We start from the raw sequence: 12019 nt of genomic DNA, 5'->3' as shown, positions 1-12019 counted from the left end.
TGAGTCCAGTTAACAGGTGTGAGATTCTCTAAGCTACTAAGGCATAGATTCAACTGTCATAGATCCCATAAAGTAGTAGCATTTGGCAGATCCTATTATTAATGATACTCTGTTTTCTGCCAATAATATAAAACAATAATGCTTGTGAGTTAACCAAATTCAAATCATATGAAGATTTTCCTGTATTCTGTCCAAAAAGTTCTTGTAACAGGCTGATTCATCCAATATAATTTCTATCCCAAGAGCAAGGGAAGATGATTTTCCCACTCTTTCACTGTGGGAAACAGAATCCAAATCAGCCTTGATTTAGTTCTCTTGGTGGTCGCAGACAGGAACTACCTTTTTTCTAGGAGAGTGTATCTAAGTTTTGCTCGTAGCAGTTTTCTAAAGAAATGACTGTTCTCTTGCTGTAAAGTTGCTCATACCATGGAAATCCACCTAATCAAATAAGGGTTGAAAACCAGCAAAGAACTATTTTCCTTGCTGCCTCAGAGCCATCTGTCTGGATTGCAGGTCCCTGTGGATTAATGTGTGAAATTCAAGACCTGGCACTGTGGTCTTTATTTAGGGAGTTGCAAATACATGCAGAGCAAGTGTTCTGAGCTTTTCTCTGAACATTAGGGCAAGATCTCAAACCATTTACAAATTAATCCATTAACTCTCATAGACCCCTCAGAGCCTTTCCACCCCTTGTGCCATGAACGTGTTACAGGAACTTTCAGGGTTATTTTGGGGTTTTTTCCTCTTTAGGAGGAAACTTTGGTATCATGAACAAGGCATTAACTTTGCTGTCACCTAGTTTACTTCCAATGAGAAATTGGATCCAAATCTCTACTTATCCTGTTGGCCAGATCAGCTCCTGCAGCTGCCTCTCACAGCTCTGTGACGCCTGAAAACTCAAACTCATACTCTGCTGCTTTCCTATAGGGAAGCACAGTTAATACACTGTTCATGATGATTGGCCCACCTGCCTTGGGTAGTGACTTAAGTTGTTTCCAAGTTTTGACTCTACACATCTTGCTTTATTACACCTTTTATGAAAACCAAAAGAGTGCTCAGGCCACCCAAAATCTGATATTATAAATATTACAGTTGCTTAGTCTGTACAACGGTGCAGAAAGAAGATGGTGTTCTGCTAGAAAAAGCTCTTGTGATACATCAATGGTAAAGCACAACAAAGGATAAAGCAAATTCAGGAGAGGGAAGGTCAAAGTCAAAAGCATTATTTCAGATCACTGTTGTGATCAGTCTCCATGTGTCAAATGCACTCCCTTGTTTGAAACTAAAGTCAGGAACATGGAGGTTCTTGGGATGGCTTGTGCCAGTACTAAGTCCCTCAATGGCTTCCTCCTCCCCATGAATTGGACCAAAGCAGGAAGAACTGCAGGACTTTTTTTCCAGCTCATGTCTGGATGTGCTGACTGGGCTCAGGACTCTCACACTGGAGTGACAAAGTTCAATCTGTCTACAGCACCCCATGGACTCATGATGTTTCTGTGGAACATAATTTAAGGATATTTTTAATTTTTCCTAACAGATCTAGAGGTGAAGGCAGGGGTGCACACATGCACCTTGACAAGGTTATTTAAATCCTTCCAGTTCTTTCTGTCACAGTTTGTGCACCCCTGCAGACAATTCTGGTGAGTCTGCTCTTTCTCATATCATCACCCATTTCAGCAACAGCATCACTGCCACATCACTGTGCTTTCTGCCATTTTTCTTGTTTCTTGAGTGACTTCTCTGAACTGTCCTGCAAAGCAGATACCTTCTCTTCATGGGTACTTCTAAAATCTTTCAGTGAAGGCATCATTTTGCTGCCCAGATTGGGAATGGGCTCCACCTTTCTACCGGGAAAATGGGGGAAAGCTGGGAATAAGAGATGGCCATCACTTAGTTATCACATTAGCACTACAAATATCACATTTCAAAAGTAGTCAATAATCCTGTATAAGCTGAAAGCAACTAAGAAGGAATCAGAACACATGTCCAGTTAAGAACTGTGCCTCTGAGGGCCCATGAACTATAAGAAATTTATTGTCATGCTGTATCCTGTTCATCCATCTTGCCAACTTCCCAGAGACAGTGTGTATTCCTGCAGTCCTTCCTCTCCTCTTCCCTTTCCTTCCCTTTCCTCTTTCCTTCTCTTTTTTCTCTTCCTTTTTCTTTTCCCTTTCCTTTCCCACAATGTACACAAGCATTCAAAGTGTCAGCATGTTAGAAGAAAAAAAAATATATATACACTGAAATGACTAATGGGACTTGGACCTATGTGGTAATGGACGTCACACCCAGAGTGACCTCTATATACTTCATTTTCTTCTCTGGAAAATATGATTTAAGTTTTTATCAAATGCATAGTTATCATCTTCTAGTTTCAAGGGAAAGTCTAATTTGAAATTGGATCTGCTACATTACTCAGTTTCTGAATATTGCTATTTTTCCCACAGATTACCCGAGACTTCCATATAGAAATTATACTTTAGAGATGGAAATCCAGATTATACACTTTCTAAGTATTACATTTAAAAACAGCTTTTCAGGCTGATTGTTGTAGGACTAAGTACTACAGTACTCAATGTAAGTTTTAGTTTTACATACTTGCTAATTAAATCTACATGTTTAGATGTATTATAGACATATAATATGGGAGAATGATTTATGAACTTCTTCTTTCAAAGAATTCAAATATGTAGTAAAGTTCTTAAGTACTTTGGAGTAATTTTTTACCTCACAAAGGTCATCAGCGCAAGCTTATTTCCCTGTGAAGTAAAAATATTTTTTTTTTGTGAGGAAAAGCACTGCTTTAACTGCTTCTGGATACAGAATGAGATCTCACAAAAAAGCTACTTCTTCTAGGGAAGTTAACTATTTAGCTGAAACAGATGGGTAGAAAATAGAAAAATATTTCTGAAATTTCAAAGATATCCACAAAGGAGAGCAACAGACCTGGTGATGGATCGGGAGTCCAAGTCCTGTGAGGAGCAGCTGGGGGAGCTCAGCCTGGAGAAGAGGAGGCTCCAGGGGCATCTTATCACTCTCAAAAACTCCCAGAAAGGAGATTGTAGATGAGTGAGGGTCTGGCTATTCTGCCAGGTCGCAGTGCTAAGACAGGAAGGAACAGCTTCAAGTTGCACCACAGGAGGTTTAGATTGGATCTTAGGAAAAGATCGTTCATGAAAAGATTTGTCAAACTTTGTAACAGGCTGCCCAGGGAAGTGGTGGAGTCACCATCCTTGGAGGTATTTAAAAGATGTGTAGTTGTGGCACTTAGGGACATGGTTTTAGTGGTGGATTAGTCAGTGCTGGGTTAAGGGTTGGATGATATTAAGGGAGATATCCAATTTAAACAATTCTATGATTTTATGAAATTAACTTTCAAAACGAACTGAGCTGACAAAAATGCTTGAAAGTCTTCATACAAATGGAATTTGGTTAATTTTAAAAGTCTGATTGGCTTTTAAATAATTCTTCCATTGATTAAAAAGAGATGTATGTAGATCAGAAACAGTTTTTATAGAATCTTCCCTAGTGCCCATCACTATGCCCTTAACTTCATGACTATACAAATATTTTAATGTCTTTAACTCATTCTGTTAGAGAAATGGGTAGGTTGAAACACTCTTCCAACTCTACATACAACATCAAAAGTATATTCAATTTACTTTTGAAAGCACCACAGACATAATTTATATTAATATGCTAAATTTTAATAACTAACCTCTTTCCATTGTAGTGGGAGGAAATTCATTTGCAAGTACAATTAGTGATTTAGAAGCCATCAGTGAAGTCTTTATGATGAAAAACGATTTGTGGTTACAGATTTTTGCTTTCCCTTGTATATAAAAATAATTAATTTCTAAGTCACTGCACTCTTTAAGATGTTCCAGGGTACTCCTTGTTTTCATAATTTTTGAATAAATAAGGAAAGAATTGATACATATCTGAGTTTAATGGAAAGAAAATGTTAGGTTACATGGTTCTGTTATTTTGCTTTTGCTCTTAGAGCTCATGAGCAAATTTATTTCCAAGAATTTGTTTTTAATTTGTTAACTGAAATTCTAGCAAGTGTCCTGCAAACTGAGAAGTGCTTACTTGAAGTCTTCTGTCTAAAATGAAGGGTGTGGATCAGCAGCTGAGCCAGCAGAAGGACAGTAGTTAGGCATTGGGGATAACTTCCCTCACCGAGGTTCTAGCCTAAAAACATTAATATTCTTTGAGATCTTTACTGTGCTGTGCAGCCTGAAGTCTGTGCAGCCTTCCCACACACAAGGACAACATCACTCGTTTGTGGTTTACTCTATTCCTGCCCCTTTGGCTCAGTGTTTTTCAGCCACACCAGTTCTGACATACTGAGGGGAGGATGTTCCCTCCCAGTGCTCCTGTGGGACCTTGCAGATCTGCGCTGGAACTGCCTTTAGCTGAGGAGGAGTAAAGCCTTGAGCTTCAGCTTCCTGGGTAAATGCTTTAAACCTCTAAATAGTTAGATAAAAGCAACAGTTCTGCTTCCCTTCCAGATGCAGGATACACCCAAGGCTGGCTGTGCCTTGTGCAGAAGTGACTGCTGTCAATACACATCCAACTTTTCCAGGAAACACTGGTTGGACTGGACCTCTGGGGACTGGACCTCTGGGGATATGAGTGTGGGACTGGCCAGTTTGCAAGTCTCAAAGGACTGCAGTCATAAGAAAGGTACCAAAAAGTTCTCTCGAGGGATAGCAAACCAGGCTGTCAAGCACTGGAAGTACCTAGTGAACTTCACAGGGGAAATGATCACTGGTTGTGGCTCTTTTTATTTCCTGCAGGGTTAGGCAAGTTTTTGTGGATTGCAGTATTAGACTTAGATATTTCAATTCTGCCTTCTGCTCCGTGAAAGCATCTGTTAGTGTGGTCCCCTAAATCTAAGCATGCAGGCACATGCATGCAGGCACTGCCTTTACATGAAGCTTCCCAAAACTGAAGCAAAAGAGCCTGGATCTATTGCAAAAATTATTTCAATGCATTGGTTGTTCCTTGGGAATTTTCTAAGCAAGCCATTTGTAAATGTAAACATATTATAGGCCAATTAATGGAGTCAAATGTTTTAGCAGCTCTGTGAAAACCATCATGTGGCTAATTCAAGTCTTTGGGAATTAGCAAGCTGACTTCGGCCAGAATCTGCACAGAAAGGGAACTCTGTAAAACACTGATGAGGCAGGACAGAGATTTATGCAAAAAGTGGAGCTATTTCCAAAATTACTTTTTTAAAAAATGGGTTTTTTTTGTTCCAAAACAATACTAACTTTTCTGTATGTCATACAGAAAAGAATTCACTAACATAAAAAAATTTAAATGGAGATTTGTATTTTATTTTAAAAGTTCTGAATTTGTTATGGGAGGTGATAAACCCTCCCTTTCTCCTGTAGATCAAATGAGGAAAAATCCATATTGTTTCCAGTGTGATCTGTCTTTTTCCTTTTAAGTACCATCAAAATCAGCAGTTCCATGTGTTTGTTTCCTATTTTTCAAAGCAGTTTCTTTTGTGGGAAGGAAAAGTAATGAGTTACTACATTTCTCTGAAGCAATAGTGGAACTATGCATACATTTACTAGCATCTGTGCACTTTGGCATGCTGCTGCTTCAGTGTGGATTGGGGTCTTGACTAATGGAATCACCTTTCTTTCATTTGCAAAAGCACAGTGACTGCTGATGTGCACTGGATGCCTCAGGGAACAACTGAATGCAAAAGAATGGCCCAGTGATTATGGAACATGCTTGTGGAAAGGTTCACTCTCTTGCACAAGGGTGCAGCAATTCCAGAGCAGGACAAAAATCTCAGACAGTTGCTCTTTCCCCACATGGCTTTATCCTTCAGGGACATAGAGCATTGGGGGTTTTTTTCAAAAGCAAATGCAAGGGGTTAAACAGTATACTTAAACTGTATAAATAGAAAAACTCTTTTGCTTAAGGTATGATGCAGCCTTTTGATCATAAGGACATTGTTCCTTTGAAGCCTGTTGTTCCTTTTAATTATATAATATTTATTCTTCTAATTCACTGTAGTTCCACAGAGAGCAGGAGAAAATCTTTTGTCCCCAAGTTTCTGTTACCCTCCTTTCTTTGCATTTCTGGGAAAGAAGCTTAATGTCAGAAAGCCACAGAACTGTGATACATTGCATGTCTCCACTGTGACTTTGACTGATCTTTTTAGCCTATGACTAACTTAGACCATGCGGTTCTAGACACCAAGATAATTTCAGGATATCTTACCTCTTCTGAACAGTATAGTAGAAAACAAACTCACATGGATGGTGTTACTCAGATTTAAGAAAAGGAGATCAGATGGCTTAGATTCTTCTGGTATTGTAAATTCGCTAAAGCATGGAAAACCTGGATTACTGCCTGTAGTTTGAAAGGGTGAACTAAGAATAATTAGTTGGAAATTGAGCATATCAAGAGAATAAAGGAGAATTAATAACAATGCTCCCAGAACTTTCCTGGAAATCAAGTACATCTACACCATTAACCATTTTGAGCAGCTCCACTGGTTTAGCAGTAGTACCCTGGCCTTCTCTCATGTAGCTGAGAACAGGGTATGACTGTTAGTTTTGGATAAGAAATTCTTCATGCAGATGTCATTCAGCTTGGTCTTTCTATGAACTGCCAATCTTATTCTTAGCTAGCTGTGTTTCTTCTGGAAAACTTCATGTGTGTCTGACATGGAGAATGTGCCTCAAGAACATTGTAACGTCACCAGTTCCTTCATGTTATCAACACTGTGAACATGAACCCTAAGAAAACTGATTTGACAAAACATTTGCTTGCATCCTGGTTCATGAAATGGCTTTTTGAGTTCGATTCCTGGTCTCTGCTCAAGAATGGAGATTTTCAGGTTTTACATCCATGGCTCTTTCTATTCTGTTGGAGACAAGGGCAAAAGGAAATCTATAAAGGGAGTATAGCAGACTATTAATGAGGGAGAAGAGAAAGGATAATATATTGTATCATCTGTAAAAATTGCTTATGGAAGTCTAAAGTCACATTGCTTGTGACTAACTCACATCCTCGGCCCTATATTGGCCCAAGAGTGTTGTCGATGAATCAGCCCGATCTCTGTAAATCTTTGATGTATGCTTCTGGAGAAAAGGACATGCTCTCTATCTCTGACCATATGTGAAACTTTCCCCTTCTCTCCTTATTGAATTTATATTGACAGAGAAAAGGAAGGAGGTTTTGGAATAATCCCAGCAATGTACAGAGACAAATGATTAATGCTTCCTCTTCTGGATGCTTGATAATTAATGCAACCTCAGATATCCTGAAGGAAGATATTGCATATGTGGACCATACTTCTCAGAACCCCGTGAAACTGAAACCTGGAAATTAGTTAAATACAGTCAGCTCTGCAGTTAGAAATTCTGTAAGGTAATGTCTTCATGACAGGAATCCAAAGTGTTTGGATTAACTGGCTGTCAACTGCATCTGGAAAATTAAGAGTAACTGAGAGAAGACAAGAGGAAGCAAGAAATAAAGACTTTATCAAACTCCCAACGAAAACATATAAACATCAAAAAGCTGATTTATAGTCTCTTATTTTGTGTATTTAAAATAAACCTTCTCTAGAAACTACCAAAATTAAGATTGATAATGCCAGAGACAAATTTATCCTGAATGCTCTTCAGTGCATTCACTTCCTGAGACATCGTTTCAGTATATAGAACACCCCACAAAATCCTTAGATTATTCTCAGATTATAAGGTTTGCACATGCAAAATAGGGTTCCACCCACTTCTTTATGGCCTGTGGCCATGTTTTACATGGATGCACTAATCGCATGTGACAATGTGCTGCATACTAGGGGGGACATCCAGGATTGCTCAAAAAGACAATGCAGCCCTCAAAAAGAAGAAAACTCTCTCTCCCCACATAGTAAGAACCAGCATTCCCTGAAATGACAAAGAACAAAGCAATAGCATTCGTTTCCAGAGCAACTATGAGTGGACAACACTTCAACCTTGTTAACACTTCATGAGAGAGCATTGCCATTTCTCTGGTACTCTGAAACCCATCCCAGAATTTGGGCTAATAAAGAAATTAACACTCTGTCACAACTTTGTGGGGTTTTTTGTTTGTTAGTTTTTTGTTTGTTTGTTTTGGTTTTTTGTTTTTTGGGTTTTTTTGGGGGGGGGGGGTTGGGGGGGTTTGTTTGGTTGTTTGTTGTTTTTTTTTTTTTTCTTTTTGCTAGTATGCAGTAATACAAAAAAGCAGCAGCAAGTTCCTCATATTGTGTGAAATTGCTCATTGCATGGGCACTTTGTTGGATAGTGAGAAAGTGAATGGCTTGCATCTGACTCAGAGTGTTTTGGTGAGCAGCACAAAAGTAATTTATCCTTATTCATGCTGCCTATGAACTAGGTTGCCACACATTTTTATGATATCAAATTATGTTCTTAAGTGCTAATATGCTCTTTCTAAACACTCAGGATCTAATATTCAAAGAACTTGCATCTCTATCCAAAGTAAACTAGTGTTTAATGGCTCTCTATTTAGAGAATAATTATGATATCAAAGATGTAGGCCACATCCAAATCATCCACATAAATGCTGTCATCATTCAAAAGTTAAAAGACCATTTCAGACTGGGGAGTTTTCCAGTCTGTCTGACCCTGGTTCCTTCAGCAGTAAAGTAGGAGCAACAGGTGATTCAGTGCCAGCTGTAGTAATGTGGTCTGGATGTGTTAGTTGAAGCACAGATGAGTCTAATTCTGTCTGAGTGGATAGGAATAAGTCTTCACTTCTCAATCTGCCATTGCCATAAAGTCCTACGTGGGAGAGGACAAAAAAAAAAGTCACCTTATGTCTTAAAAATACATCTTACCATGAATTAATGGTGCAGAAATGTGAAACAAGCAAGAATAAAGCATTTTCTTCCTGACCACAAAACTAATTTAATCTTAAATTTAACTCTGGTGGAATCGAGACATAAATGTATACTGGGAAACTGAACTAAAGACCCCAAAATACATCTGAGATTAGAATATCTCCACATTCACCTCTAAAAAGACAACTGAACATATTTTTCAAAGCATGTTTTCCACATGTAGCTAAATTGCAGAGCAATTTCTCACTGGTTATCACCCTGATCCATCTGGATGGCTGTAATACTGAAGGAAGTGGGACTACTCTGCAAGCTCAGAGGAAACCAAAACAATAAAAGGAACAGCTTTTAACACCCTGCCACAAAACCCCAGCTCTGATGCAGAGAGCCCAAAATTGCCATGTTCTATCTTATGTTTCACAAATATAATTTTCTAAGAAGGTGTCTTTCTCCCAGTGGCTCCCCCTCAGTTCTGCAAGTTATTTAAGTACAAACTCAGGCCCATCATTTCCACAGGAAGGCCTGCATTGCACAGACTCCTGGGAACCAAAGGAGAAATCAGATTTTAGACTAAGTTGAAGACATTGGGACTACTGAAACAGAAGTTTCCAGACAGACTTCCCAGCTATTTTAGTGACCCTGCTCCTTCCCTTGTCCCAGCTTCCCCTCCTCACATCACCCACAGTTTTTGTGCATTAGTTCTCACTCAGGACCTTTCCCACCACAAAGCAACTGGCTTCCCAGTTATGGAGGGTTTGCACCAGGGTCTGCTTCCCACTGACATTAGGAGACATTACTTTTCTCACTCCCAGATGCCCCCTAGACCTGTATCAGACAGCTTTTGCAGTCTGAAATGCCTCCGCACCATCCACAAACACTTTCCACTCATCCCAGTGCTGCCACCCAAACCCCTGAGGTCGTGCAGAAGAGCTGCTCTGAGAATTATGATGCAAATGATGGGGAACAATTCCTGCTGCAAAATGCACATATGCATAAATGTGTTTTACTGCCTATAATGAAAACAATGGCTTACCCAACTAGGTCTTGCCCTGAGGCACACCAGAATCCTAGTGGAAAAAACCCTACCTGTGTCCATGTGAAAGTAGGCATCTATTTTTGAATGGGTGAGTAGATCCCAGAAGATACATAACTCTATCTTCTGGCTACTGAACAAGGATAGAGTGAAACTTAATTTTAAACCATTCTGGTAAGCTGAGAAAACACCTACACCCACGATTTGTTCTTTGAATTACTTGTTAAGCAAAGACTGAGGTAGAAGTAACATTTTTCTACATGAAAGGTGATATTAAAATAATATTAGCTAACCATGCAGTGATCTAATATTTTATGCATGCATAATTGAAAAAAAGTTTAAAATACCTGTAATTTGCAGGTAGTGGATGTAGTGGTCTCAGTACAAAAATATCTTGGGACCTGAGAGCTTGTTTACTCTTTCACCTCTCTCAAATGTCTTGGTATAAAATAAGTAGAATATAAAATACCAGCTAGTGCCACAGTCCCATGCCTAGCTGCTAAACAAATGTAGTTACTGACAGGGAGGGAATCAAAATTGTCTGTGTGGTGGGTTTTTTTGAGGTTTGCTTTGGTATATATTTGTAAGCAACACAGCAAACTTGAATGCCAGCTGGCAGAATGGATCCAATGCATTCAGCTCTACTTCGGGAAGGGTAGTTTACTCTCCACAATTTCAACCCCTTACTTTCAGAGGTGCTAAAAAAAAAAAAAAAAGTAGTTAAAAAATGCCTTCAGAGATGAAGGGGCTGCAGGGGGAAATGCAATTCTCAGTTTTTCAGCACAGCAGGATAAATAATCTGATGACATCATAAAAACCGTGACAAAATCCATTTACAGTGGTGTGCCCACAAATTTTCATTCAGTCTTCCTGTAAGTTCAGGTAGGCAAACATCGACATGTTATTTTAGGAGAGAAGGTTTAAAAATACTGACAGGCGGCTGTTAGAAAAGGCTGTTGCTTTCCTTTGCCAGGAGACACATTCATTTGAGCCAAGGGCTCAGACGGCACAAGAGCTTTATTGTAACAGTGCATCATACCACACTGCTCATAAACAGTTGGATTATTCATGAGCAAAAACTTTTATTTCATTTTAAGAGTGAAGACTTACATATCTTCAGCTGGAAATGCAGTTGGTAGCAGTTTAAATTTCTTTTTCTTAACTAAGTGTTAAAACTTTTGGTGTTCTGGAGAGGAGCAAGATGACAGAACAGCCTGTTTGTCTCTGGTGTTTACTCACTCAGGACAGGGAAGGGTCTAAAGAAACATCTGGTGTCAGCTTTTTTTCCACTAAGAAAAAAAAATAAAGCCAGTAAGTTTGTTAGATAGAAAAGTAAGTTCATGAGTCATGAAACTTCAGCTAGGAATCACGGAAAGTTAGAGACAGTGAAGACCAGTTACAATTTATTTTTACATAATCCATAAAGGAGAATGGGGAAATTTCACTCATGTTTGTTTGGTGGGGTTTTTTGGGGTGTTTGTTTGTTTGTTTGGTTGTTGTTGTTTAAATTCTGAATGTGTCTTGATTTACATTTCCAGCTGGGAAGAAGGTTGTGAGAAATGAGAAATTTAAGTGCAGAGGCCAGAGGGGCGAGAAGGGCAGGAGCTAGGCTGGCTACAGCTGGGAGCTTACAGTGAGTGGAGAGTAATGAAGTAGCAGGAAAATTTCTTCCCCTCTGGCCTTCCTCTCCACCTTCTCTCTCTCTCTTTTTTTTTTTTTTTTTTTTTTTTTTTTTTTTTTTTTTTTTTTTTTTTTTTCCCCACTTTGAAAAGGGAAAACTGTTTCAGAAAGGGAAAAGGGTGTTTTCTTTTCCCTCTTTCTGCCCCCTTTCCTCTCTGTTCTCATTCAATCTTCCCACGGGTCACCCCAGGTTTCCTGTGTCCCAGTGGGAGCACATGAGAGCCGCACTGAAGTCCCAGGGCAAAGCCCCCTTGTAGCTTGCAGTTGGACACGAAAAGCAGGGGAGGACTAGCCCCAGATATATCACTACTCCCTCTGCTTGGGACACCCATGACCATCCATTAAGGCCTCAGGCTGGTGTGGTATGAAACTCCTTGAAACAACTTCCCCATGCAAATTTTTATGGGGAGAACGGAGGGGTTGATATGAAAAATCACGTTGTGTTAAAATTT

General features: G+C 39.3%; 1 long non-coding RNA gene across 1 annotated transcript in view; it reads left to right on the top strand.

The window, feature by feature from the left end:
- Positions 1 to 12019, top strand: part of LOC136301382 (uncharacterized) — a 36312-nt gene that overhangs the window by 21604 nt on the left and 2689 nt on the right. Inside the window, exon 2 of the long non-coding RNA XR_010723859.1 lies at positions 4515 to 4689. This is a non-coding gene — a long non-coding RNA (uncharacterized lncRNA). The remainder of the gene's footprint in view (positions 1 to 4514; positions 4690 to 12019) is intronic.

Source organism: Chamaea fasciata, unplaced genomic scaffold, assembly GCF_029207755.1.
Source record: "Chamaea fasciata isolate MVZ Bird 193981 ecotype frontalis unplaced genomic scaffold, bChaFas1.0.hap1 SCAF_1, whole genome shotgun sequence".
Classification (NCBI taxonomy): domain Eukaryota; kingdom Metazoa; phylum Chordata; class Aves; order Passeriformes; family Sylviidae; genus Chamaea; species Chamaea fasciata.
This window is presented reverse-complemented; position numbering and strand designations above follow the sequence as displayed.